Below are 12,233 nucleotides of genomic sequence, written 5' to 3' on the forward strand. Positions count from 1 at the left end.
TGCGTTGCGAGGGGTGGCTACGTATCACCCTTTAGCGCGCGTAGATGAAACATAGATGAAAGGAGATGACTGAAGCGGAGGATGACTTATGCAATCTATCGGAGGCAGATCACGCGTGGCCTCAAGTTTGGTCTATGTTTACACTACAAAAGGTAAAAAAGAATAGTTTCATAATGCGATGTATGCTTTGTGCACCAAAACGAACTGACATCTCAGCGTACAGGAATTCAAGCTCCAACCTGAAACAACACGGCGGTACGTGTCACTTTGTGCAGTGCCTTATTATAATATAATTTCCCGCACTGTTTTTGTCATATGCGCTCTTGTGCAAGCAATGAAAATTACTCTAACCTTACAAACAACACACGTTCACATCTGCACATTTCCATATCATTTCCTCATAAAACTAAACAAATTGAACAGCATAGTGTTAAGTCTTGCATTAATATAATACGGGAGAACCGGGGCAAAAGTAACGCTGGACGAAAGTAACAAAGCGATTTTTTCAGAGGACTGATAACATTTGCATCCCAAACTATGACAGCATCTTTGCAACCCTTGACAGAGCTGACAAATATCGCGTTATTTACTCACCATTTTCCGGGTGTAGATCCAGAAAGGTGTTTTCAACCATAAGTAAATTCCAAAAGCGGTCATTGTTTTCTTATAACGCGTTATGTTTCTCGATTCATCAATCTTCAGGTTATTTAGTGCTCTAACACATCCTGAAGTTTGACTTCTCAAGAGTTTTTCAAAATAAAAGTAAATCTGGTTTAAATGTGAGGAGATCCTGTCAGGACGAAAGTAACACTTACTTTTGTACCATTTATATTATTCTAATTTTATTTAATTTAATTTTCATAGTGTTCAAACTGTTGAATTTAAGTTTGTACTGTTTGTTGCTTTTGAAACATTTGATAAAACTGAAATTTAAAATGAAAATATAATTTCATTATTTTTTTCAAAGATAAATTACAAAATATGTTTGCAGTTACATATTAAAGAGGTCATAGTCATGTATAGTTAATAAAAACAAGTGTAACACGAAAATCTACATTGTTTTGTTGTGTTAAAAAAAAGTAACAATTCACCACTTATGTTCAAAGTGAAATTATACTAGTCATTTTACATTTGTTCAAAATTCCACCTGGTATTGATAGACCACACTTGTGAGTTACTAACCACAGCAAAAATATATCTCTGTCTGAAACATTATCTTTAAAAATTTAAAAAAACTTTTTAAAAAATCTGAAAAATTTCTCCCCTACACATAACCGGACACCTTACTTAAATGTAGAAAATACATACGAATAATAACTGGATTGTATTTTATTTAATTCCTTCCTAAATAATCTATATACTTATAAAAATAAAAGAATAAAGTACGTTTTTAAAGAAACATGTTTTATATATTATAATAAATGTAAAGTTGATTTGCAAAAACAGAAAAGTTCCATTTGAAATTCTAAAATAAGCATTTTATCAAGCTCCTTATGTTCATTAATTGCACATTAATGACAATGAAAATAACCTATTCATATAAAACATGATAACAAACAGACACACACATTCTTTTTTGCTTACTGTAAGCTTGTCTAAAGGCAGATCCAGACAAATTTTGTTGTGTTAACTGTCAGAAAACAGTCAGTGTTTGTTTAAGATTTTTTTTAATGACACGTTATGTGGTGTTGGAGGACTGAGATAGACTGCTTTACTTTAACCTAGGTTTATTAGTAGTATATAAGCAGAACAATGAGACTTTTAAGGAGAGGTTTGTGAAAGCCCTCCAAGTAGTCTGAAATTCAGGGATTTTACGCTTCTTTTCAATCAGATTGGAAGTAACGAGTAACTAAATACTTGAGTAGTTTTTTTCATCTAATACTTTTTTACTCTTACTCAAGTAAATAATTAGATTGTTACTTTTACTTTTACTTGAGTAATTTTTTGTATAAGTACTTGTACTTTTACTTGAGTACAGATTTTGGGTACTCTACCCACCTCTGCCGGCTGTGTTTGAACATGCGTTATGTTGTAATTTAATCAAATTAACACAAAAATATTAAGAAAAAAAATAAATGGATGTTTTGCTAGACTACTTTAGATGACAGAAAAAATATTTACTGAATATTCATGTATAATAATAATGAAGAAAAATTAGGAAAATGATGTGTCCATGCCTGATGTTCTCATCCTCCGCAACACTTTTGAGAACAGTTTAAGCACACATACAGAATTTTAATAAAGTTTGATTTTGAGTGACCAAGCACATGGACCAGTTACTTCAAGATGGCTACCAGGTAAGATCATTTTTTACAGTTAATTTGAAATATTGTCTTGTCAGAATGCTTACACGACATTTTGATTATCATTACCGCAACAGATGCTTATTAAATGTTAATTTAATTAATAGAAGCATAATACTTTGATTTTAAATGCATGTGCAGAATCTCCAAATTATGTTCTTTCAGGTTTGTCATGTCATTTTGAAAATATGTCAGTGTTAATGTTTTCTGACTGTTGCGGTAATGAGATTTCTTAGGACAAATTTTTTAATTTATGTTACAAAAAGTGTTAAATGATAAGTAAAAGTTTTTAAATTAATGTTCCCATTTACTCCAGACTTTGTTTTTCAATGTCTGGTGGGAAAAAAAGTAAATTTAAGCAATTTTTAAATTTTGATGCTTGACATTTTTAAAACCAAGTTTTCGTGAGAATCACCCACCCCATGGATGCATAACAACAACAACAACAACCCAACATTGGGGGTATAACAACAACCCAACATTGGGTCATTTTGAACCCAGCATGTGTTCTGTCTAATATTTACCAATAATGGGTCAAAAATAACCCAGCCGTTTTAAGAGTGCTGTATAGGATGAGGTTGTGCACTTGACCTTGGCCCTGACAGTCGACTTATTAAACACTTTTCTAGAGTTAATGGCTGTGTAAACAGACTTGTACTCTATGACCTTTGAGTTTGTGATCAGTTTGTTTGTTCTTTTAATGTCAGCAAAGCCTGCTGTTCTTGCGTGTTATTGTTTAAATGCTCATAACATCTGGTCATTGTTGTCCTTTTGGAATGTAATGGTCATTTGATCTTGGTCTTGATGATCCAATCAGGGAGCGAATGTGGGAACCCATGCCTTCGTTCACATAAGTCTCCGTTTTGGTCTGTATACACAAAACGTTTTTTCAACCTGAATTTTCTTACTTTCATTTATAAAGTTGAACAAAGTAAAAAAAAACTTTCATAAAAAATCCAGATAATTTACTCACCCCCATGTCTTCCAAGATGTTTATGTCTTTCTTTGTTCAGTCGAAAAGAAATTAATTTTTTTTAAGGCAAACATTTCAAGATTTTTCTCCATGTAGTGGACTTTAGTGGACCTCAATATTTCACAGTTTTAATGCAGTTTAAAGAGCACCAATTGTCCGATTCCCGTTTTTACATTTCCTTTGGTGTGTAAGTGTGTATTAACGATATGCAAAACGTACAAATCTCAAAGTAAATGATGTGACGAGGTTACAACATAAATCTCTTTTCTTGAACTACAACAAACACACGGATTGTAGGAAACAGTTTACTTCCTGGGATTGGTGATGTAGAGAAGGCTGACATTATCATAATTCCTCCCACTTCGGACTCACAGCCTGTAAGTTAACTCCTGTTAGCAACCAAATCTTTCAAACATGGTAATGAGCTTCACATTACTGGCTGAAGTCAAAGGTATTCAGGCCAATCACAGCATACAGATTAGCTGACCAATCAGGGACACAGAGCTTTTCAAATCCATGCGTTTCAGGAAGAGTGTGAAATCTGGAGCTACAAAAATTAATGGTTCGTGGAAAATAACGTATTTTTTATCATAAACCACGCGAACACATTGTATTATACCAAACACACAAAATAAAAATATTTAGAAATGAAATAGGTGCACTTTAAAATTCCAACTCAAAAGGTCACGCGTTACATATGTGAAATGCACACTTGTGATCATTTTAAACAATAAACTGACACAAAGACTTTATTTAGTATCATTCCACAAACAACAACATCTGAACGATCCTCTTTCTCCACACTTGTAAAAACTGGAGCAGTACTTTTGCATCTGTCATGCGCAGTGTTGGGGAAAGTTACTTTTAAAAGTAATGCATTACAATATTTCGTTACTTCCCCCAAAAAGTAACTAATTGCGTTACTTAGTTACTTTTTATGGAAAGTAATACTTTTGTGTTACTTTTAAGTTACTTTTGCGTTACTTTTTGTTACTTTGCTGAGGCTTGATCTCTTTCAGGCCTTGCAGGTGTTTTTTATGACTGAGAAGTTCTGCATTCATAAATTGTATATTTCCATCGCAAAAATGTCAAGCTCTGGCCTGCCATCTCCGTTTCTGACTTAAACTGTTCCCACTCAGGTTCTCACGCACAGAGTCCATAATTCTACGTGACTACGTTCAGTTTAATTTTGTACATTATAATTTTTTAAATAGTAATTTAATTAATTTGAAAAGTAACTCGCATTACTTTTTTTAAAAAGTAACTCAAATATTAATGTGTACATTTAAAAAGTAATGCGTTACTTTACTCTTTAGTAATATTAAAAGTAATATTATTACGTAATACACTTTACTTCTAATGCGTTAACCCCAACACTGGTCATGCGTGACCTTTCGTCATGATTACGCAATACGAAAGGTCACCCTGGCGCAATACACACTAGTGCAAGACGAGAAGTTGTGGTTTAAAAGTACTTTTTGGCAAAAAAGACGAGTGTTTTGCTAGATACAGTAAGACCCTTATGCCTCAGTTGGGATCGTTTAGAGTCCTTTGAAGCTGCATTGAAACTGTAAACTGTGGAGGCCCTCTAAAGTCCACTATATGGAGAAAAATCCTGGAATGTTTTCCTCAAGAAATTTCTTCTCGACTGAAGAAAGAAATCCATAAACATCTTGGATGACATGGGGGTGAGTAAGGCCCTGTTTATATTAGAGCATTTGCGTTTTAAAACGGCATTTTGTTTAAACGATCCTTGTTTATACTGGCATTTTAAAAAGAATCTTCATCCACACTATACACGATCATAAATGCATGAAACATGACCAATCACGTAACTGGGCATGCACATAAAAGTGTAAAATAACTTATAACTCTATTAATAGCTTACCTTTGCCCATTTATGCAGCCTAGGGGTGTGCGATATTGACAAAAATTTATACCTGGTATCTTTGCTGGCAACTATAACAGACACTATTTTTGAACCTATAAAAATGTGTTTGGGAAAGTCTTATATTGTTCTAGCTCCCCCCTACAACATATTTATATGATTAATAAGTTAATGTTGATGTTATATACCAAACAGAAAGGATGATTTAAAAAGGAAGCATTCAAGTGAACACTATGAAACAGTAGCGAACTTGAAAAAATTAATTTCAGCAAATGCAAACTTCAATCAAACGCCAAATAACTTATCTTCCCTTATACCTGTCACTGTTCAGTGTGCAATTAATTAACAAAAATTAATATGATGTTAATTTTTAAAAGTATGCAAGGTTCGTGCACGTCCTCCGCTAGCAAAACAGAAATAGCAAAAAGCGCAATCGGCTAAAGGAGCATTAAATTCAATTCAATTCAATTCAATTTTATTTATATAGCGCTTTTCACAATACTCAATTGTTTCAAAGCAGCTTTACATTAATAGAAGCAGTAAAAGCACAGAAAAACGACAGATAGCATAACATAATACACAATAGCATAAGCAGTCAAATTTGCTGCGGCTATGACGCGACATTATGAGCGAGCATATTACTAATGTAACGTCTAGAAGAAGAAGCTAAGTTAAGCCCAAGCAGGCTACCTCCTCGGGGTAAAAAACCCCCTAGGAGAAAAAAAACAAAAACCCCGGGTTGATTAGCCGAGGAAATAAAAATAAAAGTCCTAGGAGGGAAAAACCCTTGGGAGATATACATGTATATACACACATATAAACGGATAAGGAGCTTAAGCGGAGATTAAGCGGAGATTAAGCAGAGATTAAGCAGAGATTAAGCGGATATTAAGCGGGTCCTGCCGGTGGTCGTTGGTCAGGCATCAGCTGGGCATCACATTGAAGGACGACCAGTAGATCAGAGGTGTGCCGACTTTCACATCTACCGGAACTGGGTCTGTTTGTCCCATTGTCCTCAGGGTCAATGGGACCCAGGGACGAGACAGGGAGAAAAAAACAAAATCATATTAGCGTAGGGGCCGTTCACATGTAATGCAAGTGTCACAGAGTGATGTGGTTTAATCAGCTTAGTTTCAGACAGACTAACTATTGAGGCATAATTGTTTTATCCACAGTTGAGGATTTTGCAAATCGACTGCGACGGTATATATGGTAACTAAGGGTCACCTTCCGATTTTTAAGAGAAAATGAAACCTGTCGACCCGTTTGACTAAGGCCTGTAACCCCACTGTCGTCGTTAATGCAGGTTCAGTGGCAAACGGGTCTATATTGCATACTATTTACAAGATCACGAGAAAACGCCAACATCGCAACCTGACCATACGTGTCAACCCGTTTGACTAAGGCTGGAGGCCCCACTGTCGTCGTTAATGCAGGTTCAGTGGCAAACGGGTCTGTACGGCATACTATTCACAAGACACAAGAAAGCGCCAAAATCGCAACCCGACCATACGTGCCAACCCTTTTGACTAAGGCCGGAAGCCCCACTGTCGTCGTTAATGCAGGTTCAGTGGCAAACGGGTCTGTATGGCATACTATTCGCAATAGAAAGAAAGCGCCAAAATCACAACCCAACCATACGTGCCAACCCGTTTGACTAAGGCCAAAAGCCCCACTGTCATCGTTAATGCAGGTTCAGTGGCAAACGGGTCTGTATGGCATACTATTCACAAGAACACGAAAGTTCCAAAATCGCAATCCGACTATAGGTTAAGATAAGGTTTTTATTTATTTATTTGGTTGGTCTGTGTTATGACCGCGAGTGCTTTGTTCCGTACAGATAACTATTTCGAGTTAAGTACTTTTACTAGACAAATTATGCGAATGCTTTGTTGAAGAGAAAAGTTTTAAGTCTAGATTTAAAATTATCGACTGTGTCTGATTCTCGGACATCGGTTGGTAAATCATTCCAGAGCTTAGGGGCTAAGTAGGAAAATGACCTTCCACTCTTAGACACTTTTGATAGTCTAGGGATAATCAAGAGACCAGAATTTTGCGACCGTAGTGTGCGTGATGGATTGTATTCTGATAGTAATTCTCTAAGATATGAGGGTGCTAGGCCATTTAAAGCTTTGTAGGTGATTAGTGATATTTTAAATTGTATGCGATATTTAACTGGTAGCCAGTGTAAAGAGGCCAGAATTGGGCTTATGTGGTCATACTTTTTAGATCGAGTAAGTACCCTTGCGGAAGCGTTTTGAACTAGCTGAAGCTTGTTTACTTGATTTGCATGGCATCCCCCGAGTAGCGAGTAACAATAGTCTATTCTAGAGGTCATAAAAGCATGGATAAGCTTCTCTGTGTCAGATGTAGACAGTATATGGCGTATTTTCGAGATATTTCTAAGATGGAAGAATGCTGTGCGGCAGACGTTGGCGATATGACTATCGAAGGATAAGTTGCTGTCGAACATCACACCTAAGTTCCTAACCGTGGAAGATGGCACCACAGTGCAGCCATCTATGTGCAACTTGTAATCTGACATATTATGTTTGTAGCGATTCGGTTCAATAATAAGTATCTCTGTCTTATTGGAGTTCAGCTTAAGAAAGTTATGTGCCATCCAGTCACTAACATCGCTAAGGCAGTCTGTTAGCTTAGAAAACGTGTGTGTTTCGCTGGGATGTGAGGAGATGTAAAGCTGGGTATCATCCGCATAGCAGTGAAAACTTATGTTATGTTTCCTGATAATGTCTCCTAGAGGTAACATGTATAACGAGAACAGGATAGGACCTAAAACCGAACCCTGCGGTACACCGTATTTAACCAGGGAGTGATATGACTCTTCCTCATTTACATAAACAAAGTGATAGCGATTGGTTAGATACGACCTAAACCAGGCTAGCGCCTGACCATGTTAATATGACGTTGATTTTATTGTTTTTAATTTATATTTACAAAACTTATCAACAAAACATCGATTAAAATTAAGATACAAATTATATGAAACGAAATTCATTTTAAAGTAGCAAACAAAACTTAAATTAAACTCGAAAATCATGTCTGACCCATTACAATTCTCCCTTCATATTGGCCTTTACAACACCCTATATGACGTTTAAAATTACAGTCTATCTTTCGTAATAAGCTAACTAAATTTAAACAAAACAACAACAACATTACAACAATATTCAAACCTAACAATACTCAAACATAAATATAAAACAGACATTATCTATAAGGATACATGTTAAAACAATCTGATATAGTGTTTATAATAGCTGGTTGGTAGATGTTTACTATTTTTGGCAAAACCTCTGTTGCAAACCTCCATTTACCTGAATAAAAATATTTTTACTTTGAAAATGATGCGCTGTCACGTTAACATCAGCTGTTCGTTTACACTCAGCGCAACGTCTGAGTTCTCAAACTAAAACAGGGTCTGCCGCGTTTGTGAACGAATCTTTATGAGGGTCGAAAACTGTGGTGTAGTGTAAATGAAAGGCCTAAACGTAGCAAAAGTAACACGTTTTAAAGGATAAACCCCAGAGGTGGGTAGAGTACCCAAAATCTGTACTCAAGTAAAAGTACAAGTACTTATGCAAAAATGTACTCAAGTAAAAGTAAAAGTATCAATCTAATTATTTACTTGAGTAAGAGTAAAAAAGTATTAGATGAAAAAACTACTCAAGTAGTTAGTTACTCGTTACTTCCGATCTGATAAAGAAGTAGCACAAAAGCACTGAATTTCATATTACTTGGAGGGTTTTTACAAACTTCTCCTTAAAAGTCTCATTGTTCTGCTTATATACAAGTAAAGCAGCCTATCTCAGTCCTGCAAAGGGTACATTAACATCACATAATGTGTCATTTGAGAAAAAAATCTCAAACACACACACACACAGATGTTTTTCTGACGGTTAACTCTGTATTTATTTTCATGTTCACAACACAAACTTGTCAGCATCTGCCTTTAAACATGCAAACAGTAAACAAATAAGAACGTGTGTGTCTGTTTGTTATCATGTTTTTATATGAATAGGTTATTTTAATTGCCATTAAAGTGCAATTACTGAACATAAATAGGAGCTTAATAAAAATGATCATTTTAGAATTTCATATGGAACTTATTTGTTTGTGCAAATCAACTCTACATTTATTATAATATATAATACATGTTTCTTTAAAATCAAACTTTATTCTTTTATTTTTATTCATTCATTCTATAGGAAGGATTTAAATAAAATACAATTCCGTTTTTATTTGAATGTATTTTCTACACATTAGTGAGGTAATGCAAGACGTCATTACATTATGCTGTTCAGTTTGTTTAGTTGTGGGAAAATTATATGGACATGTGCAGATGTGAACGTGCTGTTTGTTTGTATGGTTTAACTTACACTAGCACAAGAGTGCATGGCAAAAAAACTCGGACAGTGTGTGAAATGACCATTAATAGTGTTCAAATAGACATACTGTGACACTTACTTCAGGTTGGATCTTGAATTCCTGTACGCTGAGATGTCAGCTCGTTTAGTGAACAAAGCATGCATCGCATTATGAAACTATTCTTTTTGACCTCTTGGATTGAAAACATAGATCGAACTTGAAGCCACGCATGATCTGCCTCCGATATCTCGCACAAAGCACACGCGCCCTAATCTGCTTCTCTATCATCTACGCGTGGTCGCGCGCGCTAATGACCGCGCGGTCGCGCGCTAAAGGGTGACGCAGCCTGTTTCGCGAAACTTTCGAACACGCCCTATAAACTTGACAGTAGCGCATTAACGCCGCCGAATGTATCAAAGTAAAAGTACAGTTTTTTCAATAGAAATGTACTTGAGTAAGAGTAAAAAGTACCCATTCTTAAATTTACTCTAAAAGTACTAGTTACCCAAAAAATGTACTCAAGTAAATGTAACGAAGTAAATGTAATTCGTTACTACCCACCTCTGATAAACGCATTAATGTAAACATAGCCTAAATGATCAGTTTTTTTATGAAAGTGTAGTAATCCTTTAAGTAGATCCAACTTTCATTTTTTACATTACACAATGAGACGCAAACCCAGAGTGGGTCTGACGCGTTTCCAAAAGTCTCCGTTTATGAGGGTCGAAATCTCTTGTGTAGTTGTTGTGGACAGCAGGCGTAGGCTAACCATAGCTAAAGTGAAGCATTTTTAAATGAAAGTGCACTAATGTAAACATAGCCTTATAGACCAACCAATAATAAATGCGTTTGACCTTGCAAATCTACCTGATAATTTTCTTCCAAAGCAAATTATGGTACATCAGCTGCAGGGACATTCAAAGTTTGTTTAAACAACTTGCTTACAGCTATTTCTGTTAAGGTTACTTTAATTGACAGAGAACTGGCAACTGCGCCACACTTGTTTATCCAACACTCTTGAAAATATATGTGGTAGTGATGGTATATAGAACCATTTTTGATTCCTCAAAAAATCCTGTAGTCAAATGTTCCAAAAATAATAATTACTTTCTTATCTTGTGTAACTGAAAGGTTCTGTGAAAGTTAAAGGTTCTTTATGGAACCACAATAGACCAACAAAGAACCTTTAATTTTTAAGAGTGCTTAGTGCTTAGACAACAGCATGTTAACAATCACATAGGACTAGTTGAATAAGTATAGGCTGTGACTTTCAGATTTTCAGGGTGTTAGTTGATATTGCTTTGAAGAATAACAAAACAAATAAAAAAATGTAGGCTTTCAACTAAAATGGTTTGCACAAAAGAAGCAAATAATATTACTCATAGGGACTAATTAAATAATTTCACATTCACATATCAATCCCTTGATTATTGAAATACAGTTGTGTGAGCCTCCGTTTGAAAACTTCCCAAAGTATCGTTAAAACAGCAAGACTCCAGTGTTTTGTTCTTTTTTTAGTGTTATTTTGTGATTTCCCATCTCCTGGTGGAATCCCGTCTCCAGAGAACTTCCACCGCTCCGCTTACCAAGATACGCTTTCTAGAGAGATCCCCGCACGTAGCCAGTTATTATGCAAACTGTGGAAATAGCTGTGAGGCATGTTGGAGAACGGGCAGGGAGGGACGCTTTCCCACACACTGCGCTGGCTCTCGGGTAGCCCTGTAGGCGAAGATGTCCTGGAGAAGAACGGCTCAGGGTGGAGTCGACACGAATCGACTTCTCTAGACTCAGCAGAATGTCACTTTTGGAATGATTGGGGAAATTATTTTGTGTCAGATAAATTTACTGTGAATACATGTAAAAGTGACAAAAAGCTCAATTGGCTGATTAATAGGACGCCTGCAGTCTTGCTCTGATTGGTCGATCAAGACAAACTCACACTGGAAATAAGAGATAGCAGGTCATGTGACACAAAGCCATAATAACCTCTGACCTCTGGCATGCACCTTCTGCTGGAACTACATGCAGATATGCGGATAACAGCAAAACTTTTATAATTCAGCTGTGCGGACAAAGACAACATCATGGTGGGGTCCATGCTGTTAATGTTGTAAACACATTTCATGAAGAGCCTTTATTTAATGGATAAAATGGTCAGTGGCAGGCAGTGCTTAACATTCAATAAATTCTCAGTATCAACCTCAAGAGGTCAAAACAAAACAGTCTTTCTGTAGCCTGTAATTTTAATGAGATTTGCATTTTTCTCAAAATCTGAAATAATTTGGGTAATTTCCTAGTAACTAAAGGGATAGTTCATCCAAAAATGAAAATTATTTCATCATTTACGCACACTGATCCCAAACCAGCATGAGTTCCTTTCCTCTGCAGATCACAAAAGATGATATTTTGAAGAATGTCAACTTGATCTCACAAAAATTGGCTAATTCATATAAATGCGTACAAAGTTTATCATGCAAATCATAAAAGAAACGAAACCCCACCCCTAAACCCAACGACACAGGGGTCATGCCAAATTGTGCAAAAATGTATAAATGCGGTGATAGCAATTAATACGAATTAGCCACTTCGTAAAATATGTATGAATTGCCATGAGATAGCATTGAAAATGTTGGTAACCAAACAACATTGGCCCCCATTGGCTTTAATTATATGATACAAA

This window comes from Misgurnus anguillicaudatus, chromosome 18 (assembly GCF_027580225.2).
Source record: "Misgurnus anguillicaudatus chromosome 18, ASM2758022v2, whole genome shotgun sequence".
In the NCBI taxonomy this organism is placed as follows: Eukaryota; Metazoa; Chordata; class Actinopteri; order Cypriniformes; family Cobitidae; genus Misgurnus; species Misgurnus anguillicaudatus.